At 36.8% G+C, this 16762-nt stretch overlaps 1 pseudogene; it reads right to left on the reverse strand.

Annotated features, from left to right (window-relative positions):
• Positions 1-1068: 1068 nt before the first annotated feature.
• On the reverse strand, positions 1069-16759 carry LOC139355992 (BEN domain-containing protein 3 pseudogene; annotated as a pseudogene).
• Between the last annotated feature and the right edge of the window lie 3 nt (positions 16760-16762).

Here is a 16762-nt window from a genome sequence, read left to right on the forward strand (position 1 = left end):
ACATGGGTGCCCTATCCGAGATGACCTGTGTCCTTCCAATGCCTGGTATCCCCAAGAGGGGCCCAGACATGGGCCCACGCTGGGGAACGAGGATGTGGTGCTGCCTGGAGGAGCTAACACTGGGGTTTGCGGAAGTCACTACACAGCTCCCAGAACCCAGAATCTCCAACAAGCAGCCATGTGTGGAGAGGGAATGGGGACAGTGGTAGGACACAGCTCAAATGAAGACACTGCAGACATGTTTCCATGGCTTTCTACATTCATATCATTATTATCGAGTGTTCTCCTCTACAGAGTGAGCACCACATTTTACCCACATGCCTGACGGACCGACCAAGCTGGATGGAAGCCTTCCGAGGGACCGGAGCAGAAGGGAAATCTTACACATGGCCGCAAAGGACTTCACACTATTCCATCCCCTCTACTGCCATCCAAGAGGCCTCTTGACTCTTCCAGAATCAGATGTAAAAGACAAGATTGGTGAAAATCAGTATCCATGCCACCTGAAGCTATGATTAGCCATTGTACACGAACATGGCACTTTTATTTATTTATTTATTTGTTATTTTGAGATGGAGTTTTGCTCTTGTTGCCCAGGCTGGAGTGCAGTGGCGCTACGTCGGCTCACTGCAACCTCTGCCTTCCGAGTTCAAGTGATTCTCCCGTCAGCCTCCTGAGTAGGTGGGATTACAGGCACCTGCCACCACAGCTGGCTAATTTTTTTTTTTTTTTTTTTTTTTTTTTTTTTTTTTTTTTTTTTTTTTTAAGTAGAAATGAGGTTTCACCATGTTAGCCAGGTTGGTCCTGAACTCCTGCCCTCAGGTAACCCACCTGCCTTGGTCTCCCAAAGTGCTGGGATTCCAGGCATGAGCCACCACACTTGGCCTGAAGACGGCGCTTTTAAAAAGATTTTTTTCTAAGTAAAATGGCCCCCAAAGAGCCCAGTGATTTTTTTTAAGGTTTTCTTTTTCATTAAAAAAAAAATGGATAAAAATTGAAGCTGTAAAATACGGGAAGAGGAGCAAGAGAGCTGCTGCGTTTGCATTTGAAGTTGTGAGGGGCTGGGGAGGACACGACCAGGGAGAGAGGACCCCTACACACTAGTCCCGGCTCTCACAGCCTGTGCTCCCCACACTCAGGCTGCGCCGCCAGGAACACAGGACAGAAGTCGTAAGGACAAGAGACCAAACTCAAGGCTTCTTTCTTGTGGTTGGGTGTTTGCATGTGTAAGTGCAGTCAGCCACACCCCATGGACATAACGTGCCTGTCTGTGGATGCCATAGGCATGCTCCCGAGCATTGCTCAGTCTCTGGTGACCCCGAGTCTCTGGGCAGGCCACGGGCCTTCACTTCTCCACTTTCTTGAGGATGTGGCATTTTTTCCTGTTAGGGCAGCGGCACCGCTGGTCGATGCTGGGGATACATTTGCAGTGCCCCATCTCCTCCACGGGGCAGACAGCTTCCCCGTTGTGGCAGATGAGCGGCAGCTGCATAGGGTCCAGCTGCTTCTTGTTGCAAGCCCGGAAATGGTTGTACTGCAGCCGGAGGTTCTCTGTGGTGGAGGAGCCCTGCGGCAAAGTTGCCCAGGGAGTGGCTGTGCTGCATGATCTCACGCAGCTCCTTGTCGGACAGCAGGTAGGGAGGTAGGGAGAGGGTACCGGAAGCTGGGCAAGGGACCCCCACCTCATCCAAGGGAGTCTTGAAAAAGTCCTTGCTGCTCCTCTTGGGGGCAGCAGGGGACCCTCAAACTCTTCCCCGAACCTCTCAGGGTTGATTGCATAGCTCCTCATGTCTCTGCACTCGGGGCCAGCACGTGGACCTTGCACTGCTGCTGGTAGGAGGGCCTCTGCTCGTGTCCTGGCACGGGTTGTCCATGAACTCCAGGGTCCAGACGTGGTCATTTTTGGTGCAGAGGTAGAGCAGGTGCACGTAGTGGCAAATGAGCTTTATGCAGGACGGGTTCAGCTGCTCTTGCCCAGGGAGCCGCAGCAGCTGTACTGCTTGTGCAGGTTCTCATGGGTGAAGAGCTTGGGGAACAGGGACACCAGCAGGTGAGAGGCGAAGTTGCCAATGGACAGGCTGCTCTGGTAGATACTGCGAAGATGCTCCTTGCTGAGCAGGCAGTCGGTGCCGGGCACCTCCAAGTTGGGCTGGAGGATCTCCAATTTGTCCAAGTCGATAGGTACCAGCCATATCTTCTTGGATCGGCACCGCTGGCCCTGGAAGCTATCCTCCACCCTGATTACTGAGATGTCATTGGGCAGGCTGGAGGAGTCATAGCAGTCGACACGTGGGGGGCTTGCCTTCGTTGCCTGCGTCCAGCCTCAGGCCCTGGAGCTTGTGGTTGATGCGCTGGGTGCACTATTGCAGCCAGGCCTCCTCCTCCTGCATGTGGAGGAAGTAGACCTCTGTGTTGTTGCAGATGATCTGCAGCCTCTGCGGGTCCAGCTCCTGCTTACCGCTGTCCCCGTAGCAGCTGTCCTGCTCGCCCAGCTTGTGATGGTCGAAGAGCTCAGAGAAGAGCAAGTGAAGGAGGAAGACAGCAAACTCGCCAGGTGAAGAGGCTTCATCCAGGAACTCAGTGAGGTCCTACATGTCCACCACATGGTCTGAGGCGATGCTGCTGCTCCGGTCCAGAGACAGGCCGTCCTCCTCATCTCTGAGGTCCACTGCTCAGCCTCAAAGAAGCTGGCAGCCTGTCCACCGGGCTGGCTTTTCTCCATCTCCCGCTGGGCCCGGAAGCGGCTGAAGAAGTTATTCAGCTGGGGCAGGCACTCGGCCTGTCACACAGCCATGTCCTTCACCGAGGGGTAGTAGTCCTCCATGTAGTTGTGGATGAGCTGCAGGTGCAATGACTCCAGCTTACACTTGGCCTCAAAGCTGCAGACACTGCAGCCTCAGGAGAAGTTGACTGTGGCTGAAGAGCCTGGGGAAGAGCTGCACCAGCGGGCTGCAGGCCAGGACCCCGCCTGACAGGCTCTGGTCCATGATCTGCTTGAGCTCCGTGGCCTGTGAGCTGCTCTGGTGTGGTGGGGGTCGGCTGGAATTTGGCCACCATCTCAGTGGGGTTCACCTTCAGGGAGAGCAGGTCCACTTTGCTGTGCAGCTGGGACCTGTTGGACGTGAGGGTGTTGAGCATGTAGAACATCTTCTGGATCAGGAAGTAGATGTTAGGGTGACTGTTGGTGGCCGCCCCAGTGCTGCCACCATCCCACTTCTGTGGCTCATTCAAGAGCCTAAGCAGCAAGGGGCCGTTGCTGGCATTTGCCTTCTGGAAGAGCTCATAAGTGTTTAGCAGGTCCCCTGACGGAGGCTTCTTCTCCATGACCTGTGTGAGATGCCATGCAGAGGCTTCTTGTAGTAAGGGGCGGTGGCATGGTTGTAGCGCTCCTCCTTGCCTGGCCACACAGAGCCCGAGCTCCTGCCTTGCTGGCCTGCTCTCCATTGCCTTGGCAGGGTGAGCTATTCTCGGGTTCCACATGCCTGCTAGCAGCGCCTCTGGGATCAGCTGCCTCCTCTCCACGCTGGGGATGGAGTCTGGCGGGCCACTGCTGACCGGCCGAGTGTGGAGGGCAGTGAAGACACTGTCCAGAGGGTGCTTCTCAGAAGTCCTGGAATTTATGGAGCAGCCTAGAGCAGCATCTTTGGCCTCTGTGTCCACTCACACTTCTTAGAAGTTCTTCTACATCAATTTTTTCTGGAGATGGTTCTGACTGTGTCACCCAGGCTGGAGTGCAGTGGTTGATCAGAGCTCACTGCATCCTTGACCTCTCAGACTTAAAATAGCCTGGCTACTCAGGAGTAGCTGGGACTACAGGCCAGAGCCACCATGCCTGGCTAAATGTTTAAATTTTTTTGGTAGAGGCAGAGGTCTCTCACTGTGTTGCCCGGACAAGTCTCAAATTCTCGGACTCAGGTGGTCCTCCCACTTTGGCCTTCCAAAGTGCTGGGATTAATGGCGTGAGCCACCGTACCTGGCCATATTTTATTTTTCTAAAAAATTCATTTGTAGAGTTTAAAAAGTATCTTTTGATCAAGAGTTCTTACTGTATTTATGTTAGCAAATTTCATTTCCCATTCTGTTGCTTGCCTTTTCACTCTTAGTGAGTTATTTTATGATTACAAATCCTTATTTTTTGTTACTTTATTACTATTTATTAACCTATTTATCTTTATCTTATTTATTAGCCTTCAGTGGTTAGTTTTTGAGTCTTTTTTAAAAAAAATCTTAAGGTCATGGAAGTGTCCTCTATATTACTTTTTAAAAGCTGTACTGTTTTATGTTCCACATTGGCTTCTATATGATATAATTTTTGTGTCTGTTGTGAGGTTGGATGTTAATAATCATTTTTCTCTGTATGGATGTATGAAAGACGGCACAATTTATTGAAATGAATCTTTTCCTCACTGTACTGAAGCACTATTTTTTCACAAATCAGCTAAATATATTGTGTGGTTCTCTTTATGAGCTCTCTATTCTGTTTCATTGAAATATCTATACTTGTACCTTTTCCATAATGTCATAATTGATATACATTCATAAAAACTTAAATAGTGGAAGTCTTCACATTATATTTTTTCTTCAAAGTTATCTATACACGGCATTTTAATTTGCATTTGATAGTCCGTTTTTCAGTTGCCACCAAATATAATGCAGACATATGCTATTACTAATCACAGTATTGTGATTTTCAGTGTATTACAAATATAGATTTATTTAAAATACTGAATCTTTCTTCTAATACCAGGAATTACGTAGGAACATGGTACATCTTTATTTCTGTTGAATGTCTTTAATTTCTCTCAATAAAATTTCACAATTTTCAGTAAAGGGATTGCATATGATATATTATATTTTATATTAGGAATTCAATGTTTCTTCCTAGAAACATTTCAGATTTTTAATATTTTATTTGATTTAGACTCACTACATTTGGAAAGCCTTAATTATAGTTTCATTTTTAGAGCTACTTAGATTTGCTATTTATTCTTGTGTCACTATAAACGATTTTCTAGAAATGTATCTATTTCATCAAATTATTTCAAAATTTTTGATAAAGTTACTTATTACATTCTCTTTCTCTCTCATGACTATAGAATCTATAATCATTTCCTTGTTATTCATGATATTTAGAATTTGTAGATACTCTTTTTTTTAATTTCATGCATAGTCATGGTATATTTTTATCAATCTTTTCAAAGTAACTTTGGCTTTTGCTGATTTCATTTATTTTATGATTATTTCCTTTTCTCCTGCTTCTTATGTATCTTCTCTTTTTCTAATTCTTTGGATTTAATTAGACATCACATTTTAAATTTTTGAGATTGATGATTAGATTATTAATTTTCAAGCTTTAATTTTTAAACATATTTATGTAACCATATACATTTATCTCCAAGCTGAGATTTGCCTAAGCCTCCCAACTTTTAACAAGCAGTATTTTTACTTTCATTTTTATTAAATTCAAAATATATTTTAATGTTCACTGCAATTACTTTTTTGATCCATGAATAACTTAGAAATGTGATGTTTAATTTCCAAACATTTGTTCACTTCCAAAGTCTTGCTACAGATTTCCAGCTTAATAACATTGTTGTATGAAAAACACTATCAAGGATTTCAAATTTTTGGTATTTATTGATTCTTGTTTTGGGCCTAACCTCAGCCTATGTCTGCCTATCTTTATCTATGTATCTATCTATCTATCTATCTATCTATCTATCTATCTATCTATCTATCTATCTGTCTGTCTATCATCTATCTACCTATCTATCATCTGTCTACCTAGATAGACAGAGATATCTGTAGATAGCTATGGTAAATTTTGAAGCATGTTCCAAATATATTATAATAAATTGTATGTTTTGCTATTTTTGGGTGCAGTTTTTATGTCAAAATATTTAATCCTACTGCTTTAAATTTCTGTGTTATTGATATTTTGTATCCTTTTTGCTATCAGTTATCGAAAAAGGCATATTAAAGTCTTTATGATTGAAGATGTGGCTATTGCTCCTTTTAGTGCTATAAAAATTGTAAATGTGTGTTAACTGTGTGTGAGTGAAAATACATACACAAGTTTGACAACTTCCTCAATAATTGATTCTTTTATATGAATAATGGATACATCTTCCTTTCAGGTAATAATTTCTGCCTTAAAATCTCTTTTGTCTGATATTAACACAGCTAAACAAATTTTCACTTGGCTTGTGTTTGATTACCTTTTATATACATATATGAAAGATTTTTAAATTAAGATGGTTCTATATATAGTAGAAGATATACAGATAGAAGATAGTAGATATCTTCTACAGGTATAGCTATACATATCTATATACATATATAGATATATATATTTATATCTATATATCTATATCTATATACAAATGTATATATGCAGATATCTCTATATGTACATCTACATATATATCTACATACTGATATATGTATCTATTTGTGTATATGATATCTATATACATGTAGACAGATAAAGATAGATATGCATGTATATGCATATATACAGATATCTATGTGTATACATATATACATGTAGATATATACATACCTATATACATGTAGAAATACAGATATAGATATAAATATATCTGTATGTGTATAGAGATATGTGTAGACGTATATAGATATATACATATATAGATAGGTCTATATAGAAAACCAACTATATCTAGAGAGAGATAGCTATCACTAGATATCTCTACCTATCTAAATACATTATTTATCTGTCTAATCCATCTATAAAACTATCTTAAAACCATCCTAATTTAAAAATCAAGATTCATCTTAATTTAAAAATCTTAATTTAAAAGTTAAGAACCCTCTTTATTTTGTGGTTCATATACACCATGGAATAGTAGGCAGCCATAAAAAAGAGTGAGATCAAGTCCTTTGCAGGAACATAGATGGAGCTGGATGGAGGCCTTCATCCTTAGCACACTAATGCAGGAACAGAAAACCAAATACTTCATATTCTCATTTACAAGTGGGAGCTAAATTATGAGAACACATGAACAAATAGAGGGAAACAGATCCTGGGGCCTCTGGCAGGGTAGAGGGTGGGAGGAAGCAGAAGATCAGGAAAAGCAATTAATGGATACTAGGCTTAATTAATGGGTACTGAATGGGGAAATAATCTGCACAACAAAACCCTGTGACACTAGTTTACTTATATAACCTACATGTGTGCCACTGATCTGAAAATAAGTTAAAAAATTATAAAAAATATGTAAATACAAATCTTTAACCAACACAAGATGGTTCATCCCAAGAATCATCTTAATTTAAAAATCTTCACATCTTAAGAAGCTACACAGGAGGCTGAGGCAGGAGAATCACTTGAACCTGGCAGGCGGGGGTTGCAGTGAAGTGAGATCGTGCCGTTGCACTCCAGCCCAGGAGACAGTGTGACTCAGTCTCAAAAAAAAAAAAGAAGCAACTTTGCTGCTTAAATTGAGTGTAATATCCATTTACATTTAATGTGGTGAATGAAAAATTTGGTTTTCATTTGCCACCCTACAATTGAATTTTTAATTCCTCCACATATTCTATTTGCCTTTCTCAACAATTATTTTATAGATAAGAGGACTTACAGAAAGCAAATATATGACTCAATATTCGAATAAAAGTGCTTGAAATAATTTATATTGAGCACTTTATCCTTCTTTCTTAAAAATCTTAAGCTATACACATTACATAGCCAGGCACTGATGAGAACCTAGTACTAGATAACCTTTTCAAAGGCATGGATAGAATGCTTTCCAGGTATGGATTGTTTCCATACTCCCCTTCCATACATTTTAAAGCCATTGCATCAAAAATACGGAATTTTGTAGAGAAGAGTGAGTTTATATCCTTTAATATTTTCTCATGTTAGAAATGCAGTCTTGGAATGATATAAACTCTGTAAACAGACTATCACGCTACATTTATAGAGAATTATATCAAGGTGTCTATTTTTAAGACAAGAATACAAATTATGTTTTTTCTAATAATAGAAATGGATAAGCAGAATTCTGGCTTCTAATAATGAGAACATACTCTCCCTTAGTTTGAAATAAGTTAGATAATTTAACTTTCTCATGTTATCTTGAAGTTAATACATCGTTCGTATTGAATGTATCAGTGCACTACATGAAGCGGTACATTTGGTACCATCCCTTTTATCCTCCACATAAAATGATTCAGTGTTTTAATACACTTCTTTCCACATCCTGCAGTTTTGCATAGCAAAAGAAGCATGCACTTTGAGGAAAATGTACCTTTTAATTTTTTGTATTTTAAATATTATGGGTACAAAATATTTGTATAGAATTATGGAGTACATGTGATGTTTCAACACCTCCTTTTTGATCCCAGATCTTCCCTGAAGGTTTGTCCAATTTGTATTGCATTATTTATGTTTGAAAAGGAGTAATGATGTTCAGTATATACTGTTATAAAATAACTGATTCCAAGGATGTAAAGTATCTGATACTTACTATGTCCAAGTATGATTTTTAAGCAAATGTTCCGAACAATACATAAATAATAACATGGAATAAAATAAATTCATATAACTGTATGATAATAATTTTACCTAAATTTAAAAGTGTTATGTGCAAACAGATGGTATACAACACTTAGCATTTAATAATGCAGTTAAGTCCAATTGAATATATTGTTTGATTTATTTCCACAATCTTTGACACATGTATTGTAGATCCAAACATCAAAAACCATAAGTAGCCTGCATAATGCCTTTTTTATTCTCTGCAATGTTTTTAATATAAATATATAAAAGAACATCTTAAATTATTTAAATAAGTCAATTATTTTATATGCAGATTTAGTATTAGAATATATATCTTCTTTTGCACAATAAACTTTTTTAAGTGTCAGAAATTATATAATTATAAAGTGACTTTTGTTCACATAGTAGTTAGTTGTACATACCCACGAGATACTCGAAAAATATTTTTGTCAACATTGGATGCATTTTTCTCTTATGGACTCTTAAAAATGTTAACAAGCCAACACGTGAATGTACTGAAGTATTTTTTCATCATCTTTTCTAGTGTTGATATTGAGTTGATTTTTATAAAGTCATTAGAGTGACAATTCAACAAATATTTTCTGTGGCATAACAAATGTCATTAACTTGCTAGTCTGTCATGCTGTTGCAAAGCTAAAACCACATTCATTAGTGTTTTTCGTTGTTGCTGTAGTGGTGGTTTGTTTTGTTACATGAAGGGGCCCACCTCTTGTATTAAATTATTTATTCTTTCTGAGAATGTTCTATCAGAATGTAATAAAACCTTTAAAAGACGATTTAAAAATGTATTCCCATAGGTGGGAACTGAACAATGAAAACATTTGGACACAGGGTGGGGAACATCACACACCAGGGCCTGTCATGGGGTTGGGGGAGAGGGGAAGGATAGCATTAGGAGAAATACCTAATGTAAATGACGAGTTAATGGGTGCAGCAAACCAAGTCGGCACATGTATACCTACGTAACAAACCTGCATGTTGTGCACATGTACCCTAGAACTTAAAAGTATAATAAAAATATATATATATATTTCTACTGAACACAGTGTCTGTATATTAGATGACCTAGGACTGGTAGGGGGCTCTAATCCAGGGGATTGTTGATAAACTCAGACAACATCTATAATTTTTACATCGTTACTCTTAAAGTCGTGTCATTGATTGTCTCAATATTGGAAAATAACATGTCAATATTCAGTGTATCAATAAACTGGAGGAAAAAATGGGCCAATATCCCATTCAGTTAAAGACATTAAAAAGAATGTGTATGTATTAGTTCTGCTCACATCTTAAATGTTCATCATGTTGTCACCAAGCCAGATAGAACCATATACTGGGGAATGTAATGTTTATCTGAGAAACCAAATGTCTAAATACAAATTTTAATAGTATGAAGTAAGAGGAAATAAATATGGGGAATTTTCTAGTCTTCTCTATTACATATAAATTGCAAGATTTGGCTACTTTAAACAATATTAATATTTACTAATTTTTCATCAATTCAAATATCATATTGTAGAGAGCAATTTAATCAAATTCGATAACAGTCCTAAATATAAAATTTAACTGTACATCTTCCAGAAGCCAAAAAATGAGAAATTATTTGTGGCTTTTGGCTAGACAAAGATTGCTTCGATGTGGCCCAAAAGAACAACCTAGAGAACAAACAGAAAAAACAATTATAACAACAATAAATATGACTTCATAAAAACAAAAAATTCTATATTTCTACCCTGTATGCCTCAAACTAGGAATATACATTTACCAATTATATCTGATAAAGAATGTGTATCTAGAATATGTAAACTCAATTATAAGGAAAATTGCAGACCAATAATAAAAAATAAGGAAAAGAATATATTTGAACACATACTTTGCCAGAGGAAATTCAGAGACCGCAGGTAATCACATCAAAAGATGTTCAATATCTTTAGCCATTGGAGAAATACAAATTAAATGAGATGCCATTCCACACCTACTAGAGTAAGTACAATTAAAAATACTCATCTTGTGTGCTGGTGATGATTTAGAACAACCGTAACTCGCAAATACTGATGGTAGGAAAGTAAAATGATACAGGCATTCTGGGAAAAAAAAATGGACTGTTTCTTACAAAGTTAAATAGACACCCACCATTTTACCTACTTATTCCACTTGCTCTTTAAGCAGAAAACATTATGGCACATATACATACAAGAATGTGTTTACAAGTGTCCATGGCAAACTTATTTATAATAACACTAAACTGTAGACAACCCCAAGTTTATCAGTGGGTGAATAAATAAACCAAACACGGTGTACTCATAACATGAGATACAACTTCACACACACACACACACACACACACACACACACACACGCGCAAAACCAGACTTTCAACAAAGAGTGATGGAACAATTGAACATCCACATCCAAAAAAAGAATCTAGACACTGTGTTTACACAATATACAAGAATGGATAATAGATTTAAATATTAAAACCGTGAGGCTATAGAAGAATGTTATAGGCTGAATTTCATAAAAATTAAAACTTTTGCTGTAAGAAAGACATAGTTAATATTTAAAAAAACAAGCCAAGACTGGGAGACAATATTTACAAAACATGTATCCAGTAAAGAACTGCTATGAGCACTCCACAGAACTCTTAAAACTCAAAAAGAAAAAAATAAAGATGACTAATCCAGTTAAAAAATGGGCAGGAGATGTGAACAGACATTTGACCGAGGAAAATATATTGATGGCAAATAAGCAAATGAAATACGCTCAACATCATATAGTATTAAAGAATTGCTCATTCGAACGAGATACCACCGCATGCCTACTAAAATGGCTAAAATCCAAAACACTGACAACACTAAATTGTGTTGAAGATAAAGAGCAAGGGAAACTCTCATTTATTGCTTATGCGAATGCAAAATGGCACAACCACGTTAGAAGATAGCTTTGCAGTTTCTTACAAAGTTAAATGTAGTCTTACCACATGGACCAGTAACTTCACTCCTATCCAAATGAGTCAAAAATATTTCTACACAAAAATGTCACATGACTCCTTAGGAGTCATGTGTCAAGTAGCCAAATCTTGCAATTTATATGTAATAGAGAAGACTAGAAAATCCCCCGTATTTATTTCCTCTTACTTCATACTACTAAAACTTCTCTCATAATAAGATTTGGTAGCTACCAGTTGCCCGCAACAGGTGAGTAATGGTTCAATAAACTGGCATATCTATAAAATGGGATATTCAGTGATAAAAAATAAGCTATCAAGCCATACAAAACATGTAAGAGCCTAGAATGCATATAACTTAGTGAAAGAAACTAATCTGAAGAGGCTGTATACTGTATAATTCCAATGATATAACATTCTTAAAAAGGGAAAAACTGTAAAAAGATCAGAATTTCCAGGAGTCTCCAAGGGAAGGGATGAATAACTCAGGCACAGAAATGTTTAAGAAAGTAAAATTATTCTTATAATATTGTAGTAGTGGATACCTGACATTTATCCAGACGCATGAAATGTATAATGACAAGAGTGAACCCTAATATAAAACTAATGTATGGACTTTCATTTATAATAATATGTCAATGTTGATGCATCAGTTATAACAAATGTACCACACTAATGCAAGATATTAATCATAAAGAATATGGAGGGTAGAAGAAAGTGTATGGAAATTCTCTCTGCTTTGTTAGTTTTTACTATAAACCTAAAATTGTTCTAAAAATAAAATCTATTAATTAAAAAAAGAAAGAAGTGTTGTTACCAGTATCAGCACAGGCAAAAGTCAGAGTAGTTATGTTGAGTGCAAAAGACAGACAAAAAAGAATAGATTTTGTGTGAGTCCATTGACATAAAATTCTACCAGTGTAAACCATTCTGTAGTATCAGAAATAGATTAGTAGTTGCATGGAGATTGAGTAGGGAAGAGGGGAAGAAGCCATTACTAAAGACACAGAGTAACTTTGGGGCAGTGAATATGTTCATGATCTTGATTGCCATGGTGTTTTCTTCTGTACCAATATGCCAAAACTTTAAAAATACACTGGATATGTTCAGTTTATGTCAATTACACTTCAATGGAAAACATTTTAAAGTATTATGTATCTTGATTTTATGTTTATGCAGAGATATTATTCTACATCTGCCACATATACCTTCTGGCATAGTGTAAAGATATACAAACATAGTATATAAATATGGTATTTATAATATTCTTATTCATATGCAAAATATAGTTTACATTTAACTTTTTAACTTTTCTTCTATTTTTATTCTGTGTCCTCCAGACATTAACATTGAGAACTTTATATACAATTACATATTTAAAAATTAGTCATGTCTAGTATAATACAAAATTTCAGCAATGTAACATGAGAGGAACAAAATATAAATGAAGCTGCCTTACATAGATTCATTTTTCTCATTAAAACATTTCATAGCATAATGCACTTATTCAAAAGTATTAACATACATATTCAAGTGCACCATGAAGAACAGAATGAAGAAATGGATACCATATTGATACTCACTAAATCCTATGTTAAAATATATTGAATAATTTGTAGTTTTTCACAAGTAACTCAGTCATGTCACGTATTAATAACGTATATATTTATTTTAGGAACTCCTTTTAGGTAACTATTAGTTATATAGTTTTATGCTGAGTTTTATGAGAAATACAATAAGCATATCATTTTATGTCAGGAATAGAGAGTATATTTAGGTCATTTTCTATAGCTGTCAAAATGTTTCCACATCTTTTAAAACTCAAGAAAATGAGGAAGAAATAGAAATATTCCTAGGTTGTTTTTATATCTTTAGTTTTTTCAATTCTTAATTATGTTAATTCTTCCCAATGGCTTATTTAAAAATGGGTCTTCAATTGTCTTACATTAAAATTCAATGGGGTCTCATTACCTGTAAGAAGGTTTTATTTCACACAACGTATTTTTCTGTTATAGAAAAGGAAAATAAAGCTGTGGGCTAAAAGAAATAGCTTCTTAAAAATTTTCCCTATTGGGAAGTAGTTGAATATACACTTTGCTGTATTCAGGTAAAACATATTAGAGTATGATTTTATTTACAATAAAAATGAAATAAGGCTGTGTTACATTGGCAAGCTGTAATGGGAAATGTATTTGTCACCCTAGGCAAACTGAAAAGGCAGGTATATTGAATTCAGTAATGCTGAATAATTAAGCCTTCACTTATAACACTTATATTAGAGAATTCAACTTAATAAGTCATTTTCCAAGTGTTTGTTAATGTATCAAAAGGATTTATACATTTCACAAAGGGGGGGACTCAAGCTAAGCTAAAGATTTATAAACACAACCAATTCACTAGAGAAATAATTTTAAGCTTGTTTTTCTTGTTTTTCCAAACCTAATTCTTTCATGGAAAAAAATAAAGGCAATATTATAAAATAGATGAAAGTGCAGGGTAATTACCTTAAGTGCCATTGAGAAACCTAGAGCTCATATATATATATATATATATATATATATATATTTTTTTTTTTTTTTTAGATGGGGTCTTGTTCTGCCTCCCAGGCTTGAGTGCAGTGGCGCGATCTCAGCTCACTGCAAGCTCTGCCTCCCGGGTTCACGCCATTCTCCTGCCTCAGCCTCCCTAGTAGCTGGGACTACAGGCGCCCGCCGCCACGCCCGGCTAATTTTTTGTATTTTTTGTATTTATTTTATTTTATTTTTTTAGTATAGACGGGGTTTCACTGTGTTAGCCAGGATGGTCTGGATCTCCTGACCTCGTGATCCGCCCGCTTCGGCCTCCCAAAGTGCTGGGATTACAGGGGTGAGCCGCCGCGCCCGACCAATCCACAATATTTGATAATCCATGGCACCCTGGTTTACTTCCACAGTTCCTTTAAAGATTGAAGAGCTGTCTGAATGCCACAATCTTACTATACTATGTTTTGTAAGGAAACCTGCCCACTCAAGAACATCTGTGAGAGCCAACCCTTTCAGCACGTTAGGACTCTTGCTTCCATGTATGATGCAAGCCCATCTGGTCCAGTGGATTGGACAATGAATGAACGCTTGATTTAGGTGGAGGTTATCCATTTATTGGTTGGAAATCAATAAGCCTCTTTCACTTGAGAATTCTAATTGAGATGAAGAATATAATAATGATGCATACTGAATGAGCAAAGCCATATGGCCTCCATAATGTTATAAAGAATAATATTATTGACCCACAGGCAAGCAATGGAGATACAAAGAGTACAAGAATAAGAAAACAAATGTTGCCCTGGAGTGAGAGAAATTGATAAAAAGGCGCTGCCTTGATGTTGGACAGGTTCTTAGTTCTATGTTTAGCCTTTATTTTCTGCCCTTGGATTCTACACTGTATACTTCCAAGTTTATTTACAAAATGGTTTTGACTACAGAAAAAAGCAAGTGTACCATTATGTCATTTTTGACATATTTTGGGATAAATAAAGTAAAAACTATTTGTTTTCTGTTTGTTTTTTTGTTTTTTTTTTTGAGATGGAGTTTCGCTCTTGTTGCCCAGGCTGGAGTGCAATGGTGCGATACTGGCTCACTGTGACCTCCATCTTCCGGGTTCAAGCAATTCTCCTGACTCAACCTCCCGAGTAGCTGTGATTACAGGCGTGTGCCACCACGCCCAGCTAATTTTTGTATTTTTAATAGAGGTGGGGTTTCACCTTGTTGGCCAGGTTGGTCTCGAACTCCAGACCTCAGGTGATCCACCCACCTCGGCCTCCCAAAATGCTTGGATTACAGGCGTGAGCCACTGTGCCTGGCCGTAAAGAGTATTAAGAGAGTTTTTCAGAGTAGTTTCTGAGTTACATGTAAAAACAAGATAAAAAAATTTACAGCTCTGCAGCTTTCAAAATTAAGCAGTCAAATTTCTGTGTGGCTGAGAACTTCTAGCAGTCTCCTCTGTTAGAATTTGCCATGCCCAAAATGTCCCATGCTATACAGTTAAATGGTTAATCTTTGAGTAATATTCAGTTTGAAACTTTTTCCTCTTGAGGGGAAAACATGCTTAGCATTTCATTATAAAATTATCCAAGCTTTCCTCTCATTTCTGTGTTCAAAATCAATGCATAAGTTAAAGCATCTTAAGTCTTCCTTCTAAGTAATTTATATATTTGCCCTACGATTTCAACTAGTCCTAATCTCAGAGGATCACTTCATTGGAAAAGTTGTGCAAAAGTAAAATGAAATGGAGATTAACTATACTAAATTGTCATGTTGAGCTTCATAATAAATTTAGTTATAAAGATGTTATTCAAATTGGAATTAACTGCAAATTTCCTAGGTATGTAAATGAAAGTGGAGTGAAATTACTGTATAAACCTAGAGTTATGACCATCAAAATACATGATATAGCAATAAAATAATTTAACATTGACTTAGGGAGTCATAAATCAGATATTTTATTCTACAAACTGTGATTTTTAATTATAACATAAGAATTATAAGTTAGTATTTAAAAGTAATTGTTTCTTAATAAATAATGGGTTCACAAAAATAATAGTTGAAAACTAAAATTATATGGGATGGTTATATTGTGAAAATTTACATTAAAAATTAAAATAATAAAAAATCACCTTTGGAAACTACTTTTATTTAAAATATCAGGAGTCCAGAAAATTGCAAGTTTTCTTGATCTACATAATCATTTTTACAGGAAATTTTAATTCCAAGCCATTGCAAAGATTTATTATTTTCTTAATAAACATAGTATTAAGTATCAAACAGCGTCTGTGAAAGTACAATAGAATACAAACATATATTAGAGGTATTGTTTTCTGCATTTTTGCATGAACAATAAGATTTTTAAAATTTTTGACTTATCTGTGGAAACATGATAGAGACAATTGTATGGTGCGATTTCAGGATTATTCATTTCCACACTTAGATGAGGTATTTTTTTCTTTTCTAGATAAACTGTAATTCCACTTTTTTAATACAGTACACACATATACATGCATATATATGTTTCTGTTAACAGTAATGAGATTTTAACAAATGATTTACCTGTCTTTCTGAAAAGTGTCTGTTAATGTCGTATGAGCCTATAAGGGAAGAAAGGGACTATATTACAAAGGAACAGAAATGATCCAGGAGAGTATGAATACAACTGGATTCTAAGAATACTGGGCTATTGTGTGTTGGGATATAGATTGGGATAAAAGAGTATACCCCTATCAGAGCACCGTCCATTTC

The sequence above is a fragment of the Macaca nemestrina genome, chromosome 9, assembly GCF_043159975.1.
Source record: "Macaca nemestrina isolate mMacNem1 chromosome 9, mMacNem.hap1, whole genome shotgun sequence".
Classification (NCBI taxonomy): Eukaryota; Metazoa; Chordata; class Mammalia; order Primates; family Cercopithecidae; genus Macaca; species Macaca nemestrina.